We start from the raw sequence: 16,824 nt of genomic DNA, 5'->3' as shown, positions 1-16,824 counted from the left end.
TGTCATCCTCAGATGAGGATGCGGATAGGAGGGGCGTGTGGTCAGCACATCGCTCTCCCGGTCGTTATGATGGTTTTCTTTGACTGGAGCCGCTACTATTCGGTCGAGTAGCTCCTCAATTGGCATCACGAGGCTGAGTGCACCCCGAAAAATGGCAACAGCGCATGGCGGCTGGATGGTCACCCATCCAAGCGCCGGCCACGCCCGACAGTGCTTAACTTCGGTGATCTCACGGGAACCGGTGTATCCACTGCGGCAAGGCCGTTGCCCCATAAGATGGAAAGGTGCTAAGAAATATACTCAACGAAATTCAAACGATCTTGAAAGTGAAACTGAGAAATGATCGTTGTGTTGCAAGCACTTCCCTGCCGTTCAAGAAACTATGCGCACTGCGCAACATGCATTTTTCTGTGCTTTCATAAGGATTATGCCCTTTTAGTGACTGTAAATTTTCAGGCCCAAATTTAACTCTGGAGCCGAGGTCTCCAACGCACACCCGTGTGGTGGCGTTCGGCTCGAAAGTGAGTCCGATAGAATGCTGATAGTGGATGAATTTTATACTTCCAGTATTTGGCCAGAATGGGGAGGAGAGGTAGCGTGCCCTGAGGAAGGAAACCCTCTCAGACAGGCGGCTGAACCTACTCCGTAAGATACCGCAGCCAGCAATGTCATTCGACATTTATTTTTTTTAAAAGCCTTACTTTAAGATTTTCTCCGGACAAACTTATAGGTACAGAAATGACTCGGGTTTAATTACTCAAGTTACGGTATCTGCGTCTGTTCACGACAAGACTATTCAGTAACGTTTAGTCGATGAGGGATTTCCATGTTTTGACTTATCAGGTGAATACGGGGATAGCTGGTACTGATAAGCCTTCACCGACACTTCACCCATTCCTTAGCGGTTACTAGGTATTGAAGAATGAAGTAAATTCTCATGCTACATTGTTGTTATTATTATTAAGCTAATTTCAACATTTCGTATGTAAAGATTTACTTATTTTTTATATTTTCCTTTTAGTTTTTCCGCTTTTGAGGCCTCCCTTGCACAGTCGCAATTTTTACAAATAATATGGAGACTGCGCCATTTTCTGGGACCAGATACAGTTTCACAAGATGGTGTAACCCCCATAGTGTCTATTTTTAGTTTTAAAAGTTATGGATGTACAATAAAACTGTTTACGACCACAGATAATAGACGAATTTGGGGAAATACGAGACTAGGACTCATTCAGGTTTATTTTTCGTCAGGAAATCTGACTGTTACAAGGGTCATTATGTCTGCAAAACCGGAAAAAACAAGTAAACAAATATTTGATACGGCTAATTTTTGCTAAAAATTCAACAATTTTCTGAATATTAACAACGGTGACGAAATAAAGAATAGTAGTATATCAGTACAACCATCGTCTAAGCACATGGCCTGAGATAAATTCTGTGCTGGTTCGGAATGGGAGCGGATTGGCAAAAAATGCAAAGGCTGAATTGATAAAAGGAAATTAATTTTTTATAATAAAACAAAAAATTGTCAATGTAGACTCTATTTAGTTCAATGCATTTGATCGAGAAAGATTCGAAATTTTGTATAATACAATAGTTATTCCCAGTCGCACTTAAAATTTGTTCAGAAGACCAAAATTTCTTCTCCTTATTTTTTAAATTTTATTTTAGGAAACGGAAGGTCATATGGTTTCAAATTTTCCGAACTAACTGGATGGGTAACTGTTTTGACCTCTTCAAGGCCGATGAATAAGCGGGTGCCTTCCCAAGCCGCCGGAGTAACACTCTGCTGCTGATCTACCTCGCTTCTGCTACAGCTCATTGTGCAAACTGTGCAGCCTCATTTCCTTATCATACCACTCTCAATTTTACCATTTTCCAAATAGCTAATGGTGATAAACTCTCGTGAAGGCTGGGAAAGAAATGCTGTCACTTTCAACGACAAAAAGGTTTACTCATTTTTCTCTCTACACTTCAAATTATGTAATCCACATTTTTTACTGTAGTTTCGTCTCAGAGGAGTAAATGTGTATCCACGTTTCCTCCAAGTCTTTGGATTAAGCTTTAATTTTTCAGGAAGAAAAGAAATATATAAATTCATTTATGATGAAGTATATGTCTAGGAGGTAAATTCCTAACGCTAATATAAAAAATCAATTTTCATGGCTGTTACCCTAACAGTACTGAATTATAACACTGAGTGTGAACAGTCCACTTCGTCCTATGGGGTTTCTCGTTCAGTGGAGATTTTAGTATCTAGATAACAATCAATGTCGTGCTAGTTAGTTGTAATCAATGGATGGTCTACAATTTTAACTAATTTCTTGGCGTATTTCGCCTCTGCGCTTTAATGTGCGGTAGGAAACGGTGTAGATGTCCACAGTGAAATGAAATCACAGTTTTCTAGCTATGCAGCTCTTCAGAATGAAGTAGAAGCCTTTGAACACTTGCTAAAGTGGAAGTATAGCTCTGACAGTTTTAATCCTATGAGTGATGATAGTGAGAGGTGAGGCAACAGTTTTTGAAAGAAGGCTTGATACGACTGATACCCGAATTTCTTGCAACACAAAACAGCAAGCAGCTTTGATCGATTTTCTCGCCGCTGATTATCCTAAAAATGTCAGAGAAAGCTGAAGTACCAGAAATACATGGTAAGGGATATTTTCCGAACGTAATTATCACGTAAATCAACTCGTCTTTCGTTGTTTTTTCGGAAATGGAACGACTGATAAATTATTCGACGTTCTCTAGGGACGCCCGACTGTTAAAGTTTTCTGCCCTTCCGTACGTACCCACATAAAGTGGTTTTCAACCGAGGCACGAAGGCACTTAAACATCTTCTGCGAATTAACAGCACTGGAAGCCTACGGAAATCCTAACTAAGAAGGGCGCACGCTGGATTCCGTCCTGTCATTTTATGCACCTCTGAACACAAAGTAGTGAGTGGCTTCAGCGATAATGTGCACAAATTAACGGGAACACCAGACGCTGTGAGGATTTCTAGACTTGCCGTGTGCTGCTCTACAGTTTATATAAGTCCAGTAAGGCACTGATCTCATTACAGAGACGAAGAGGATGCAGCAACCAACGAGACCGAAAACATCGTAACAGGCAGCCTACGGCCAACCCAAAAATAAAAATTAAACTGTCTTCCAGGAATTGCTCTTCCTGATAGCTGACGAGGAATAAGCACAAAAGCCGGACGGGGGGGCCGAGCGGTTCTAGGTGCTACAGTCTGGAACCACGCGACCGCTACTGTCACAGGTTCGAATCCTGCCTCGGGCATGGTTGTGTGTGATGTCCATAGGTTAGTTAGGTTTGAGTAGTTCTAAGTTCTAGCGGACTGATGACCACAGAAGTTAAGTCCCATAGTGCTCAGAGGCATTTGAGCCAATAAGAACAAAAGAAAAATACTAGAAAAGTAATGTTTGAAGTTGAGAATGCGTTTACTTGAGATAGCTGAGGAAGTCGCGGGGTCACACTGTGAACGAGATTGAAAGTGGCTTTCTCGAACAATACATAGTTGGTTATGTCGTAAATTGCTTTTCAATCTTATAGTCCCCACATAAGGAATCTATTAACAACGTATCAATTGGACTGTACCACAACTGTATTATCAGTAGCTATCGGTTGTGTCGTCATTAGTGAAACAGTGCCATTACACGAACTGTTTAATAGACAAATCTACACTAGAACAGTTATTATTTCTCATGAGGTTGAAAACACCGTTACAGTTGTAAAGTTCTTTTATTATCACACGACCGGTTTCGGACTCTTATACGCCAATCTTCAGGTGTCGTAACTTGGTGCTGTGACGCCCGAGCGCCGAGGTAGACGTGTACTAGGCGTGGTGTGCTACCTACGGGCGCTGAGCGACTCCTAGTGTGATGATAAAAGAACATTACAACTGTAGCGGTATCGTCAACCTCTGGTATAACGATCAGTTGCGGATGTTCCAACAGGATTGTTTACAGTTAATATTGTTAGGAGAATAGGACTAAACTGTCAGCATTCTGATGATTGCTATGCTCGTATAGAAACTCAGATCCTAACATCAACTTTTAATATCTACATGTGACAGCTTCACATATAATTTTTATACCTCATAATATGATAGTAGATTTTAACTCAGCGGATATTTATCAATTTAAACTTTTCCGTGTAATTACTTTAAACCGACTGTGATGATCACACACTTTATTAAGGACCATGCGGTGTCTTCTGTAATGTTCAAGGGACCACCATAAATCACGGTGACTTCAGTATAACTATTGTCTTTGAATAAAAGTCTCATTTCTGTTTGTTTCATTGCATATTTCTGACAATTACCTTCTGTACTATACTGTAGCAGTTCTTTCAGTATATGGTCCAAGTTTAATCGAGCTATGTTAGTTGGCGGTGACACGTCATGCGAAAGATACTGCTGACCAGTGTATATTGTAGCCATTCCACAAACACAAAGTAGTCAAGAGCAACAAGAGCTAAAGTAACATTTCTAAACGTATGTACTCGTATTATACAGTGAATTTAATACTTTATGATTCAAGTATTAGATCTTCCTGGTAGTCACAGAAGTTACTACCATTTTTTTACCTACGTCAGATATAATAAACAACTGGAGTTGAAAATGAAAAATTTTAACAAGTACAATTTCCTGTAATACATTGTCTCGCCGCACCAAGGTGAATGACATCTTGCTGATGACACGAAAGAATGCACGACTTGAACGAACTGCAAGATTTATTTTGGCAATACAAGACGGTCAGTTTAAAGGCTATACTCTGTGAATGTGGTCTGAACTGAAATCGCCTCCTTCTTACAATACACCTGTGTACCATGGCCGCTTGTACCATGGATGACGTGAGAACAGCTACCTCTCGAGATTGCCAAATTGTGGTCTGTAGTCGATTAACCATTTCTCTCAGTTTTTCTACATTCTTAGTTAATTATGTTATCTTTGTGTTATATTTTGTATCGTTCTTAACATTAATTCGAGTGCCGAGTCACACATGTCAAATTATAGTGAAAATACGTTTGATTAAAACAAGTACAGTAAAAGAAGCTAGAATTATTCAGGTGTTAAGAGTGTTAATCAGTTAGATCATACTGTCCTTGAAACTTGTCCTGCTAATTCATTCACTATTGTTCCGTTACCCTTGTTATGTTTTCTTCTGTAAGGCACGGATGTTTAAACGGTTACATTAAACGACGAATCTCGTATGTATGAAAAGAAAAAAAAGCCCTTGAGAGTCGTATATCAAACTACAGCGCTTCCAGAAGAAACGGATACGTGGTGTACGATTTCACGACGGGACGGCTGGATGTGTCTTAGCGTCGGATATACAGAGTAGCAAGCGACAGTCATAACAGGAGGAGGATTTCAAAGAGTTTTTATGTCATTACGTGCGGAACATGATATTTTTAATACGTCTGCTATATTTCCAATATAAACTTTCTACATTTCCAAACGAAATTGATGTTGAAGTTTTTCAGCGAGAAACTCTTCTTCTTAATGTTTAATTTCGGTCACATTATTGTCCTTTTCAGCTGTAAAAATTCGTGCCAACGCACATGTAAATCATTTTAAAATCTTGTCCACTCTGTAAATCAAGAAAGGCAGTGTTCTGTGGTAGATGCGATGTGTGTATAATGCTGATGCTGTCACAAATGCTTAAAAGAAATTGAACATTTGGTTCGGCAACAGACGACCGATGTGTGTTACCACGATGACCCAAGGACATCGTCGACTGCAGTGGGCATCGAGATTGAACCGTGGCTCAGTCGAAATGTTTCGGATGGTCGGATTAATCACGCTTCTTATTACACCAGGCTGTCGGGCACCAGTTCCATGCTCACAACCAGCGGCCTGTAAGTTAATGGAACTTGTCACCTGCACGTAGGCACATAGTGCCACACACACTACCTCGGAAGCATATCAAGGGCTTGACGCATCTATACTATCTGGAATCGCTGCTGTACTGCCTTTGAAAGGTGGATAACAGGCTGTTAAGAAGGTGACCATAACGTTTTTCGTCATCAATGTATGTTGGGAGGCCGCTCAGTGATGTGGTTATTCTGTTCACGGCTCTAAGGAAATTTACCTTCTGGGCAACAGAATTACACAATAAGATTTTCTTTCGTTTGTTCCTGTTCCTGTAATTCCCTTACTAAGCAATAGAAACAACAAAAATATTTGTCAATATTTATCTGCACTAGACTTCTAATACTGTACTGCTGTTAGAAGCAATTAGTAATGTCTGTCATGCTTGCGGAAAAACTGACCTTAGATGAGTTTGTTCATTGGAAAAAAGTGCCGCTACTTAAAAGTTTAAATCACGGTAGAAGCCCTCTGTTGATTGCAGTTCTAAGAAATCACAAGTATGTGACAAGATCCAATATGGCAGAAAGTTGTCATGGATGGTAAGACACTTGAAAACCTCATTTAAATATATGAAGTACGATATACGCTGATACTGTGACAAGTTCTCAGACTATCTCTCCAACACCAATAAAAATTTTAACAGGTGAGCTATTGAAAGGACATAACATTTTATAAAACCGTGGCGTTTCCAACATTGCTGTATGACTGTGAAACGTGGTCTATTCGTAATAGTGCAAGAACACATTCCAAGCTGCGGAAAGTTCTGTTGAAAATATCCTGTTTTTTAAAAAATACCTGCGTCCCAGCGAATAGTCTAAGTTGGCTACTACGGGTAAAACGGATAGGATAAAGAAAACTGACAGATTAGCTGTGGACACCAGAACATGCGACAAGTCTAATCTCGGGTGCATGACGATAATGTGAAAGTATCTTAATATTTCACATAAATAGCTAAATTTGTTCACTGTTGAAGGAAGAGAAGATGCTCTATATGACATTAGATTCAGATTATAATAAGGCGGATGTTTATATGTAAATATTCGCAGAAATGACTGAAAAAAATTATGTTGATGAGAGAAGATCCTCTTATAAATCTTTCTTTCCAGGAGATTTACAGAAGCTATTAAAAGATTTTGTTTATTTAATGGATTAGGAGATAGAGTGTCTTTGAGCTACAGAACTATATTCAATTTAAACAAAAGGATCTAGGAGTAGTGCTTAATTTCAGATTTTTATTAGGTTAAAAATTTTTTAAAGAATTACTTTCATGAAAATGCGTAGAATGATCAGTTTTTGCGTACTAAGCCATAGTTTAATACGCTGACTAGTGTCGATAAAAGTACGGATAGCAAAATTCCAGTGATCGAAAGTTGGCAAATGTAATCTTGAGCTGTAGAAGCGACACTAGATTCTGTTATTTATCAGCACTTAGATACTATTACGCAGTGGAGTGGCTATGAAGTTATCACATCAAAATAATGCGACATTTTCATGTTTACTGTTTACTAGTTGTTTGCCCCCAGAGTACTTCTGGTTACAGGCCCGAATGAAATTTTCCTGTCGTGGGTCTGTAGTTTTACTCCTGATGATGAGGTACAGATGGGTGACAAAAGATTAGATTTCTGACCTATCTAACATCTCTTGAGCCAACGACCTTGCCTCAGTGGTAACACCGGTTCCCGTCATATCACCGAAGTTAAGTGCTGTCGGGCTGGGCTAGCACTTGGATGGGTGACCATCCGGTCTACCAGGCGCTGTTGGCAAGCGGAGTGCACTCAGCCCTTGTGAGGCAAACTGAGGAGCTACTTGACTGAGAAGTAGCGGCTCCGGTCGCCCCTCCATATCCTCATCCAGTGACGCCAACAGGCTGAGGATGTCACGGCGGCCGGTCGGTACCGTTGGGCCTTCATGACATGTTCGGGAGGAGTTTTAGTTTAACGTCACTTGACTTTCGCCTAGATTTTATCTAAATTTACTGGTTGCGTAACTGCATAGAAACTGTTACCGTAGCTACTGGTAATGAAACATATCAAAGCAGAATAATTCGGGCCATAAAGCCTAATTTTACAATGGTTTGTAAATTTTTGCACCGAAAATTTCAACCGTAGTACTTTGATGTTATTGACATTGGTAAAGTTCGTTGTAATGTTACTTGCTGTGCGCGTTTGATGTTTCTATTGCCCTAATATGCCATTTTTTTCTTTTTTTTTTTGGTCATCAGTCTACTGACTGGTTTGATGCGGCCCACCACGAATTCCTTTCCTGTGCTAACCTCTTCATCTCAGAGTAGCACTTGCAACCTACGTCCTCAATTATTTGCTTGACGTATCCCAATCTCTGTCTTCCTCTATAGTTTTTGCCCTCTACAGCTCCGTCTAGTACCATGGAAGTCATTCCCTCATGTCTTAGCAGATTTCCTATCATCCTGTCCCTTCTCCTTATCAGTGTTTTCCACATATTCCTTTTCTCTCCGATTCTGCGTAGAACCACCTCATTCCTTACCTTATCAGTCCACCTAATTTTCAACATTCGTCTATAGCACCACATCTCAAATGCTTCGATTATCTTCTGTTCCGGTTTTCCCACAGTCCATGTTTCACTACCATACAATGCTGTACTCCAGACGTACATCCTCAGAAATTTCTTCCTCAAATTAAGGCCGGTATTTGATATTAGTAGACTTCTCTTGGCCAGAAATGCCTTTTTTGCCATAGCGAGTCTGCTTTTGATGTCCTCCTTGCTCCGTCCGTCATTGCTTATTTTACTGCCTAGGTAGCGGAATTCCTTCATTGACTTCGTGACCATCAATCCTGATGTTAAGTTTCTCGCTGTTCTCATTTCTACTACTTCTCACTACCTTCGTCTTTCTCCGATTTACTCTCAAACCATACTGTGTACTCATTAGACTGTTCATTCCGTTCAGCAGATCATTTAATTCTTCTTCACTTTCACTCAGGATAGCAATGTCATCAGCGAATCGTATCATTGATATCCTTTCACCTTGTATTTTAATTCCACTCCTGAACCTTTCTTTTATTTCCATCATTGCTTCCTCGATGTACAGATTGAAGAGTAGGGGCGAAAGGCTACAGCCTTGTCTTACACCCTTCTTAATACGAGCACTTCGTTCTTGATCGCCCACTCTTATTATTCCCTCTTGGTTGTTGTACATATTGTATATGACCCGTGTCTCCCTATAGCTTACCCCTACTTTTTTCAGAATCTCGAACAACTTGCACCATTTTATATTGTCGAACACTTTTTCCAGGTCGACAAATCCTATGAAAGTGTCTTGATTTTTCTTTAGCCTTGCTTCCATTATTAGCCGTAACGTCAGAATTGCCTCTCTCGTCCCTTTACTTTTCCTAAAGCCAAACTGATCGTCACCTAGCGCATTCTCAATTTTCTTTTCCATACTTCTGTATATTATTCTTGTAAGCAGCTTCGATGCATGAGCTGTTAAGCTGATTGTGCGATAATTCTCGCACTTGTCAGCTCTTGCCGTCTTCGGAATTGTGTGGATGATGCTTTTCCGAAAGTCAGATGGTATGTCGCCAGACTCATATATTCTACACACCAACGTGAATAGTCGTTTTCTTGCCACTTCCCCAAATGATTTTAGAAATTCTGATGGAATGGTATCCATCCCTTCTGCCTTATTTGACCGTAAGTCCTCCAAAGCTCTTTTAAATTCCGATTCTAATACTGGATCCCCTATCTCTTCTAAATCGACTCCTGTTTCTTCTTCTATCACATGAGACAAATATTCACCCTCATAGAGGCTTTCAATGTATTCCTTCCACCTATCTGCTCTCTCCTCTGCATTTAACAGTGGAATTCCCGTTGTACTCTTAATGTTACCACCGTTGCTTTTAGTGTCACCAAAGGTTGTTTTGACTTTCCTGTATGCTGAGTCTGTCCTTCCGACAATCATATCTTTTTCGATGTCTTCACATTTTTCCTGCAGCCATTTCGTCTTAGCTTCCCTGCACTTCCTATTTATTTCATTCCTCAGCGACTTGTATTTCTGTATTCCTGATTTTCCCGGAACACGTTTGTACTTCCTCCTTTCATCAATCAAGTGAAGTATTTCTTCTGTTACCCATGGTTTCTTCGCAGCTACCTTCTTTGTACCTATGTTTTCCTTCCCAACTTCTGTGATGGCCCTTTTTGGAGATGTCCATTCCTCTTCAACTGTACTGCCTACTGCGCTATTCCTTATTGCTGTATCTATAGTGTTAGAGAACTTCAAACGTATCTCGTCATTCCTTAGTACTTCCGTATCCCACTTCTTTGCGTGTTGATTCTTCCTGACTAATGTCTTGAATTTCAGCCTACTCTTCAGCACTACTATATTGTGATCTGAGTCTATATCTGCTCCTGGGTACGCCTTACAATCCAGTATCTGATTTCGGAATCTCTGTCTGACCATGATGTAATCTAATTGAAATCTTCCCGTATCTCCCGGCCTTTTCCAAGTATATCTCCTCCTCTTGTGATTCTTGAACAGGGTATTCGCTATTACTAGCTGAAACTTGTTACAGAACTCAATTAGTATGTCTCCTCTTTCATTCCTTGTCCCAAGTCCATATTCTCCTGTAACCTTTTCTTCTACTCCTTCCCCTAGAACTGCATTCCAGTCGCCCATGACTATTAGATTTTCGTCCCCCTTTACATACTGCATTACCCTTTCAATATCCTCATACACTTTCTCTATCTGTTCATCTTCAGCTTGCGACGTCGGCATGTATACCTGAACTATCGTTGTCGGTGTTGGTCTGCTGTCGATTCTGATTAGAACAACCCGGTCACTGAACTGTTCACAGTAACACACCCTCTACCCTACCTACCTATTCATAACGATTCCTACACCTATTATACCATTTTCTGCTGCTGTTGATATTACCCGATACTCATCTGACCAGAAATCCTTGTCTTCCTTCCACTTCACTTCACTGACCCCTACTATATATATATTGAGCCTTTGCATTTCCCTTTTCAGATTTTCTAGTTTCCCTACCACGTTCAAGCTTCTGACATTCCACGCCCCGACTCGTAGAACGTTATCCTTTCGTTGATTATTCAATCTTTTTCTCATGGTAACCCCCTTGGCAGTCCCCTCCCGGAGATCCGAATGGGGGACTATTCCGGAATCTTTTGCCAATGGAGAGATCATCATGATACTTCTTCAATTACAGGCCACATGTCCTGTGGATACACGTTACGTGTCAAAAGGTTCTTCCAAAATATTTAAGAATTAGCACCGGAAGGTAAGAGTTACAGACCTTTGACAAATGTGTGTAAAATACATTGATTTCCAGCTGAAGGTTCTCAAAGAATTGGGGTTTGTTTTCACTCCAGTATAATCCCTGAAGAGTATTGTATTTTCACAGTTATTTTCAGCTGTCCTCCTGATAAATAAGATCACACTTCTAACATGACGGGGTACGAATATAATTAGTGATCAGCCAAAGCAATATGATCACCGACCTACTATCGATACAAACCGTCCCGGCGATAGCAGCGTCACCTGCCGAAGAATAACTGCTTACTCAGACACATGCACAGTGGATGTAGTACCAGCGAGCTTGTTTCCAGTCGGTAGAAAGGGGAAGGTGCGCGATCTATCTGACCGAAGCGGACTGTGAAGACCCGAAGGCTCGCAGGAGCATTTCGGAAATTGCAGTACTTGTCGGGTGTTCGAGGTGTGCTGTGATGAGTGTCTTCAGCACGTGCACAAATCGTAAAACCACGTCCAGACGTCGTGTGGTTGTGCGGCCAGTCCTCAATCATAGAAGTCGGACTCGGAGGTTGGGCAGACTGGTAAAACAGGACAGACGGCGAGCCGTCGTGAAACTAATGTCAGACACTAATGCTGGACAGAGTACAAGAGTGTCTGAACACAGAGTACATCGAACACTCCCAAGGATGGGCCTCCGCAGCAGACGATCCATGTATGTGCCAATGTTCACACCACGACATCGGCAATGACGACTGATATGGGCACGTGACCATCGGCACTTGACGTTGGCGCGGTGTCAGAGTGGTAAGTGGTCTGATGAATCACGATACCTGCTTCATCATGCCGATGGGAAGGCGCAAATGCGTCGTCTTCCAGGGAAACAGTTCCTTGACTCCTACGCTGTGGGGCAGTAGCGCCTTCGTTATGCTCCGGGGATCATTCACGTGAGCGTCCATGGGTTCAGTGGAGCTCATGCAAGGCACTACGACGACCAAGCAATGTCGTACACTGATTGCAGACCACGTACACTCCTTCATGACGATCGTGTTTCCCGACAGCAGTGGCATTTTTCAGCAAGATAATGCGCCAGGTCACAAGGCTAGGAGAGTAATGGGGTGGTTCGAGGAACACAGTGGCGAGTTTCAATTGATGTGCTGCTGCCCCCCCCCCCCCCCGTCAGAGCTCCTCGGAATTTAAGGGAGTTAGGTGACTTGTGTGTGCAGATGTGGCCAACTCTCTCCAGCGACCTACCAAGGCCTCATTGCTTCCATGCCACGACGCGTCGCCGCTGTTATCCGCGCCATAGGTGGACATAACAGCTATTAGGTAGGTCGTCATAATGTTCTGGCTGATCAGTGTAAAGTAACGTACGCGTAAGTGTAAATGTGATCGATATTCGTCATAATCGTGTTATGGCCCTTTAGACCTCTTGACTTGCACCACGAGTTGGTATTAGCAAAAATAATGACCGTTTCGAGCGTATTAGGCGTTCTATTACGACGTTCTAACTTATGTTTTTGTTACAGTAGTGCAACCAATAAGCATTCTGAGCATTATCTTACCTGCTAGACGAGTAAAAGTTCATATTTGCGCTGCAAAGTGTGCGTGGATTCTGCCAAAAATAGTTTTATGTTCTCTCCCAACTTTGAATGCATGCGAAGGTACGGAGAAAATTTATTGGCCTGATGCTACGACGGACGACGTGTTGACAGCAATAACACTCTATTTGTGCTTGTTTTGCAATAGCGTAACACAGTGTCAACTTCAACTGTGGACTGGCACTGTTTTTACATTTCAAAGCGCTCGACTTGAGTGTCATTCGTTCAAATAAACAAATAGGAGTCTCTTCTCACAAAAACTTCTTTTTGGACGGTTTATTGCCAACGTAGTTTCAAATAAAATTAGAAGTGTGAACTCGGTGATTTTTGTTTTTTGAGCTTAGGCTGTGTTCCAAGATGTTTCGTCCCCTAATACTGTAGACATCATCAGAAGCTATAACGACTCTGATAGCAAACTGAAACAAGCTCAGCAAGCCGAAATGTTTATAACAACCGTGCTATGATAAGTTCATGGTGGTATGACACCCCTGCCTAAGATCGCGGAATGGCGTATGTGTGTGTTAAGGAGCTTGTAGTGGAGATGAACTGGTGCTGCTTGCTTTATTTAGTACTAAGGCCCACAGCTTGTCTAACATAAATCGTTCTTCCTCTATAGCCTAAAACCCATAAAATAAAAGCCACCAAGGTCGCAAACACCAGCTATGAAATCCTGTATTGTATATTCAGAATTAGTGTATGTAGACTCAGTTTCTAACTTTGAACAAGTTAACTGCAGCCATTGGTGAAACCAACGAAAAATTTCGCAAACTGGCATTGGATATTCGATGATTGAAGGTATATGTAGGATAGTACCTGATACAATAGGCATGTCACAAAAAACGAGTATGTGTCAGTAGTGGAACAACAAGGGTGTCACCCCACTCTCCATTGTTGCCAAATTTATTGAAGATGGCTGATCAAAGATGGCGTCGATAGATATGGCAACATTGGAATGACATCATGGTGGGACACTCAAATTTTGGTGGGAAAATAGGTCAACTGGGCTACCTCCACTATCCTAACTCCCCCCCACCATCACCCAGAAAATGGTGGGAAGTTCAAATTTTGGTTGAAAATAGGTCACTTGGGCTACCTCCACTAGCCTAAGAAAATGGCGGGAAAATAGGTCACTTGGGCTACCTCCACTAACCTAAGTTGTCCGACCGCAACCTCTTCCATGGAATTGGCAGGAATTGGCCCAGCCTCTGCTCGGCTGCTGTATAGGATGGATGTATGACATTATTTTGCACGCAGTGTTTATTTAAACAATTTGAGGCAGTAGCTCCATCCAGTGTGTTCACCATGAGGTCCGGAGTCCAACTGATGTAGTACACAGTACTGCCACCAGAGGCCACTGTCATCCCTCCTGTGACGTAATCCAAGAAGATGGTTTGGGGGAAAAATTGTGGGATAAGGACTCAGCCTCTTCTGGGATGCTGGAGAGAGGAAGAAGTGTACTTTATTTATTTTCGAACAATTTATTTAGGGAAGGATTTCGCATAGTTTATTTATTGCACTGATACAAAACACTCACTCTGACGTGCTTGTCCGCAGCTCGTGGTCGTGCGGTGGCGTTCTAGCTTCCCACGCCCGGGTTCCCGGGTTCGATTCCTGGCGGGGTCAGGGATTTTCTCTGCCTCGTGATGACTGGGTGTTGTGTGATGTCCTTAGGTTAGTTAGGTTTAAGTAGTTCTAAGTTCTAGAGGGCTGATGACCATAGATGTTAAGTCCCATAGTGCTTAGAGCCATTGAACCATTTTTTTCTGACGTGCTTGGTGACATAATACACAGCCTATAGACCTGCAAACTACTTGTAAATCACCGAAATAATGCAGTACACTGATGTACTTTCGAGATAATGCATGTATAATGCTCTGTGCTACAGCATAACGATGATAATATGTTGGGGTGATAGACGTGAATGGGCCCTGAGGGAAGGGGATCTGCTTCAGATACAGTACTTGTATGTAGTTTTCGGAAGCACCACAATGCAATAGCAAAATCCTCATGCTTCTCCCAGTTCCAGTACTGTCTTTTTGGGAAGTTGGAAATTTGTGGTAAGGTCTTATGGAGCAAACTGCTGAGGTCATCAGTCCCTAAGCTTACACAATACTTAATCCAACTTAAACTAATTTACACTAAGGATGACACCCACACACATGCCAGAAGGAGGATTAAAACCTCCAACAGGGCGAGCTGTGCGGTCCGTGGTAAGATGCCCCTGACCACATGGCTACCCCGTGTGGCTGCTGTCGTTTATACTACCTTGTGTTGCAGGTGCTGGCTTCGTTTGATGCTGACCTTACACTTCATACACTGTTGGCGAAGATAAGACAACATTTACCCATTTCCACCGAATGGTCAAAACACGTTCTGTTGTACTTAGTCACGTCACTCTGTTTCTACACCGGTCGCAGAAGGCAGTAGATACAGCTCTCTCTCCAACTTGTGCTCAGTTCTGACTTAAATTGGAATGATCACATGTGCAAAGCTTGCAGAAATGGCAGCAGTTGCAAGAGGCATAGGAACTACCTAAAATTTTACTATAGCAGGCACATTCGAAAAAGGTGACTTGTCTCGAGATAAGAGAGTGCCATAAATATGATTCAATAGTGGCTGTATTGATTAAGGGACTCCTCCATAGGATACAATTCAGGTATGTGGTAGAATGGAAAGATTTGATTCCAAATCATAGACATCATTTCTACTGGAAAGTGTAGCACTAGAGATCTGAAAAGCTAGTATACATTTTTTACGACCTCAATCTTCTCAATCTACCATCCCCTTTAACTCAGTGGATATATCACCAAACCTCTGACGTGGCATCGAGACAGAATGCGTTACTAATACTGGAGGCATATTTTGTCCTCCCACCATTTTCTGGTACACTTTTCAAATTTCACATGGTTTTGAACGCCATTTCTGGTGCACTCTTCTTCATGACCCACCCCCCTTAGAATATTGTACTGAATTTTACATAAAAATTATGCAAATTAACCTAGTGTTCTGAACGAAACCTGCTCTTCTGTTCCACGTCACCCACACACCCAAACCCTCCCACTTAACTACTGTACCGCTAACACCATGCTGATATAAAAAAAAATTATGCAAATTAATTACATCATTATACTTCAATTGTATGTGGAAGGTTTTTAAATTCCCATCATCCTATTGGTCAGTGAAATCGATAGAATATTGTTTAAACAAAATATCGCTAGTAAAAACCACATTCTGCCACCTGACGCTGATGCCATCGACTCCGCACATGCCACCAGGAGTGTGGATACACCGGCAGTCCCCACGAAGTGATGACATGTCCGACAGCTGTCAAACCAAGCATAAGTGTCAGTTCGGGTCCCACTAGGATGAGGCAGTGGCATCTCTTTCATACATGACACCCAAGAAATATCTGTTGAACCACGTGTTCACCTAGGCACCGTTGCTGGCACAATAACGCATAGCTGCAGTATGGGTCCAGTGCCAAGAGAGATGTTTGCATAGCGGCTCACCGTCACAGATGCAGCTAAATGTTCTCAATGTTATACTAATGTCACATGTCTATGTAAATAACAGCCAAGACCCCCTTCTGGACGTGCTACAGAAATCTGTTGAAGAGAGCAGTTACACGCTGCCAATGGTGCAAACCTCATAATAAAATCACCGAATTTAGAAAGTGACTAGACTAAGGAACATAGTATGAAACCAGTATTTGCAACTCCCTCATGCTGCCGCTAGATATTTATCCACTATTTGTAATGCATTCTGTCTCGATGCCACACCAGAGGTTAAGTGATATATCCACTGAGTTATAGGCAATGGTTGATTGAGGAGGATCACAAACAGTAGATGGTGTGCTGATTGACGTCGTAAGAAATGTGCACTAGCTTCTCAGATCTCTAGTGCTACACTTTTTGGTAGAAATGACTCAAGCCTTTCCATTCTACCTCATACCTGCGTTGTATCCTATGGAGGAATCACTTATGATTACAGCCACTAGTAAATCATATTTCTGGCACTCTCATATCATGAAGGAAGTCACCTTTTCGAACCTGTGTGCTATAGTAAAATTTTAGATACTACCTGCGCCTCTTGCAACTGCTGCC

General features: G+C 41.8%; 1 pseudogene; it reads left to right on the top strand.

Annotated features, from left to right (window-relative positions):
* Positions 1-7,526: 7,526 nt before the first annotated feature.
* On the top strand, positions 7,527-7,644 carry LOC126238220 (5S ribosomal RNA; annotated as a pseudogene).
* The last annotated feature ends 9,180 nt before the right edge of the window (positions 7,645-16,824 follow it).

The sequence above is a fragment of the Schistocerca nitens genome, chromosome 2 (assembly GCF_023898315.1).
Source record: "Schistocerca nitens isolate TAMUIC-IGC-003100 chromosome 2, iqSchNite1.1, whole genome shotgun sequence".
In the NCBI taxonomy this organism is placed as follows: domain Eukaryota; kingdom Metazoa; phylum Arthropoda; class Insecta; order Orthoptera; family Acrididae; genus Schistocerca; species Schistocerca nitens.
This window is presented reverse-complemented; position numbering and strand designations above follow the sequence as displayed.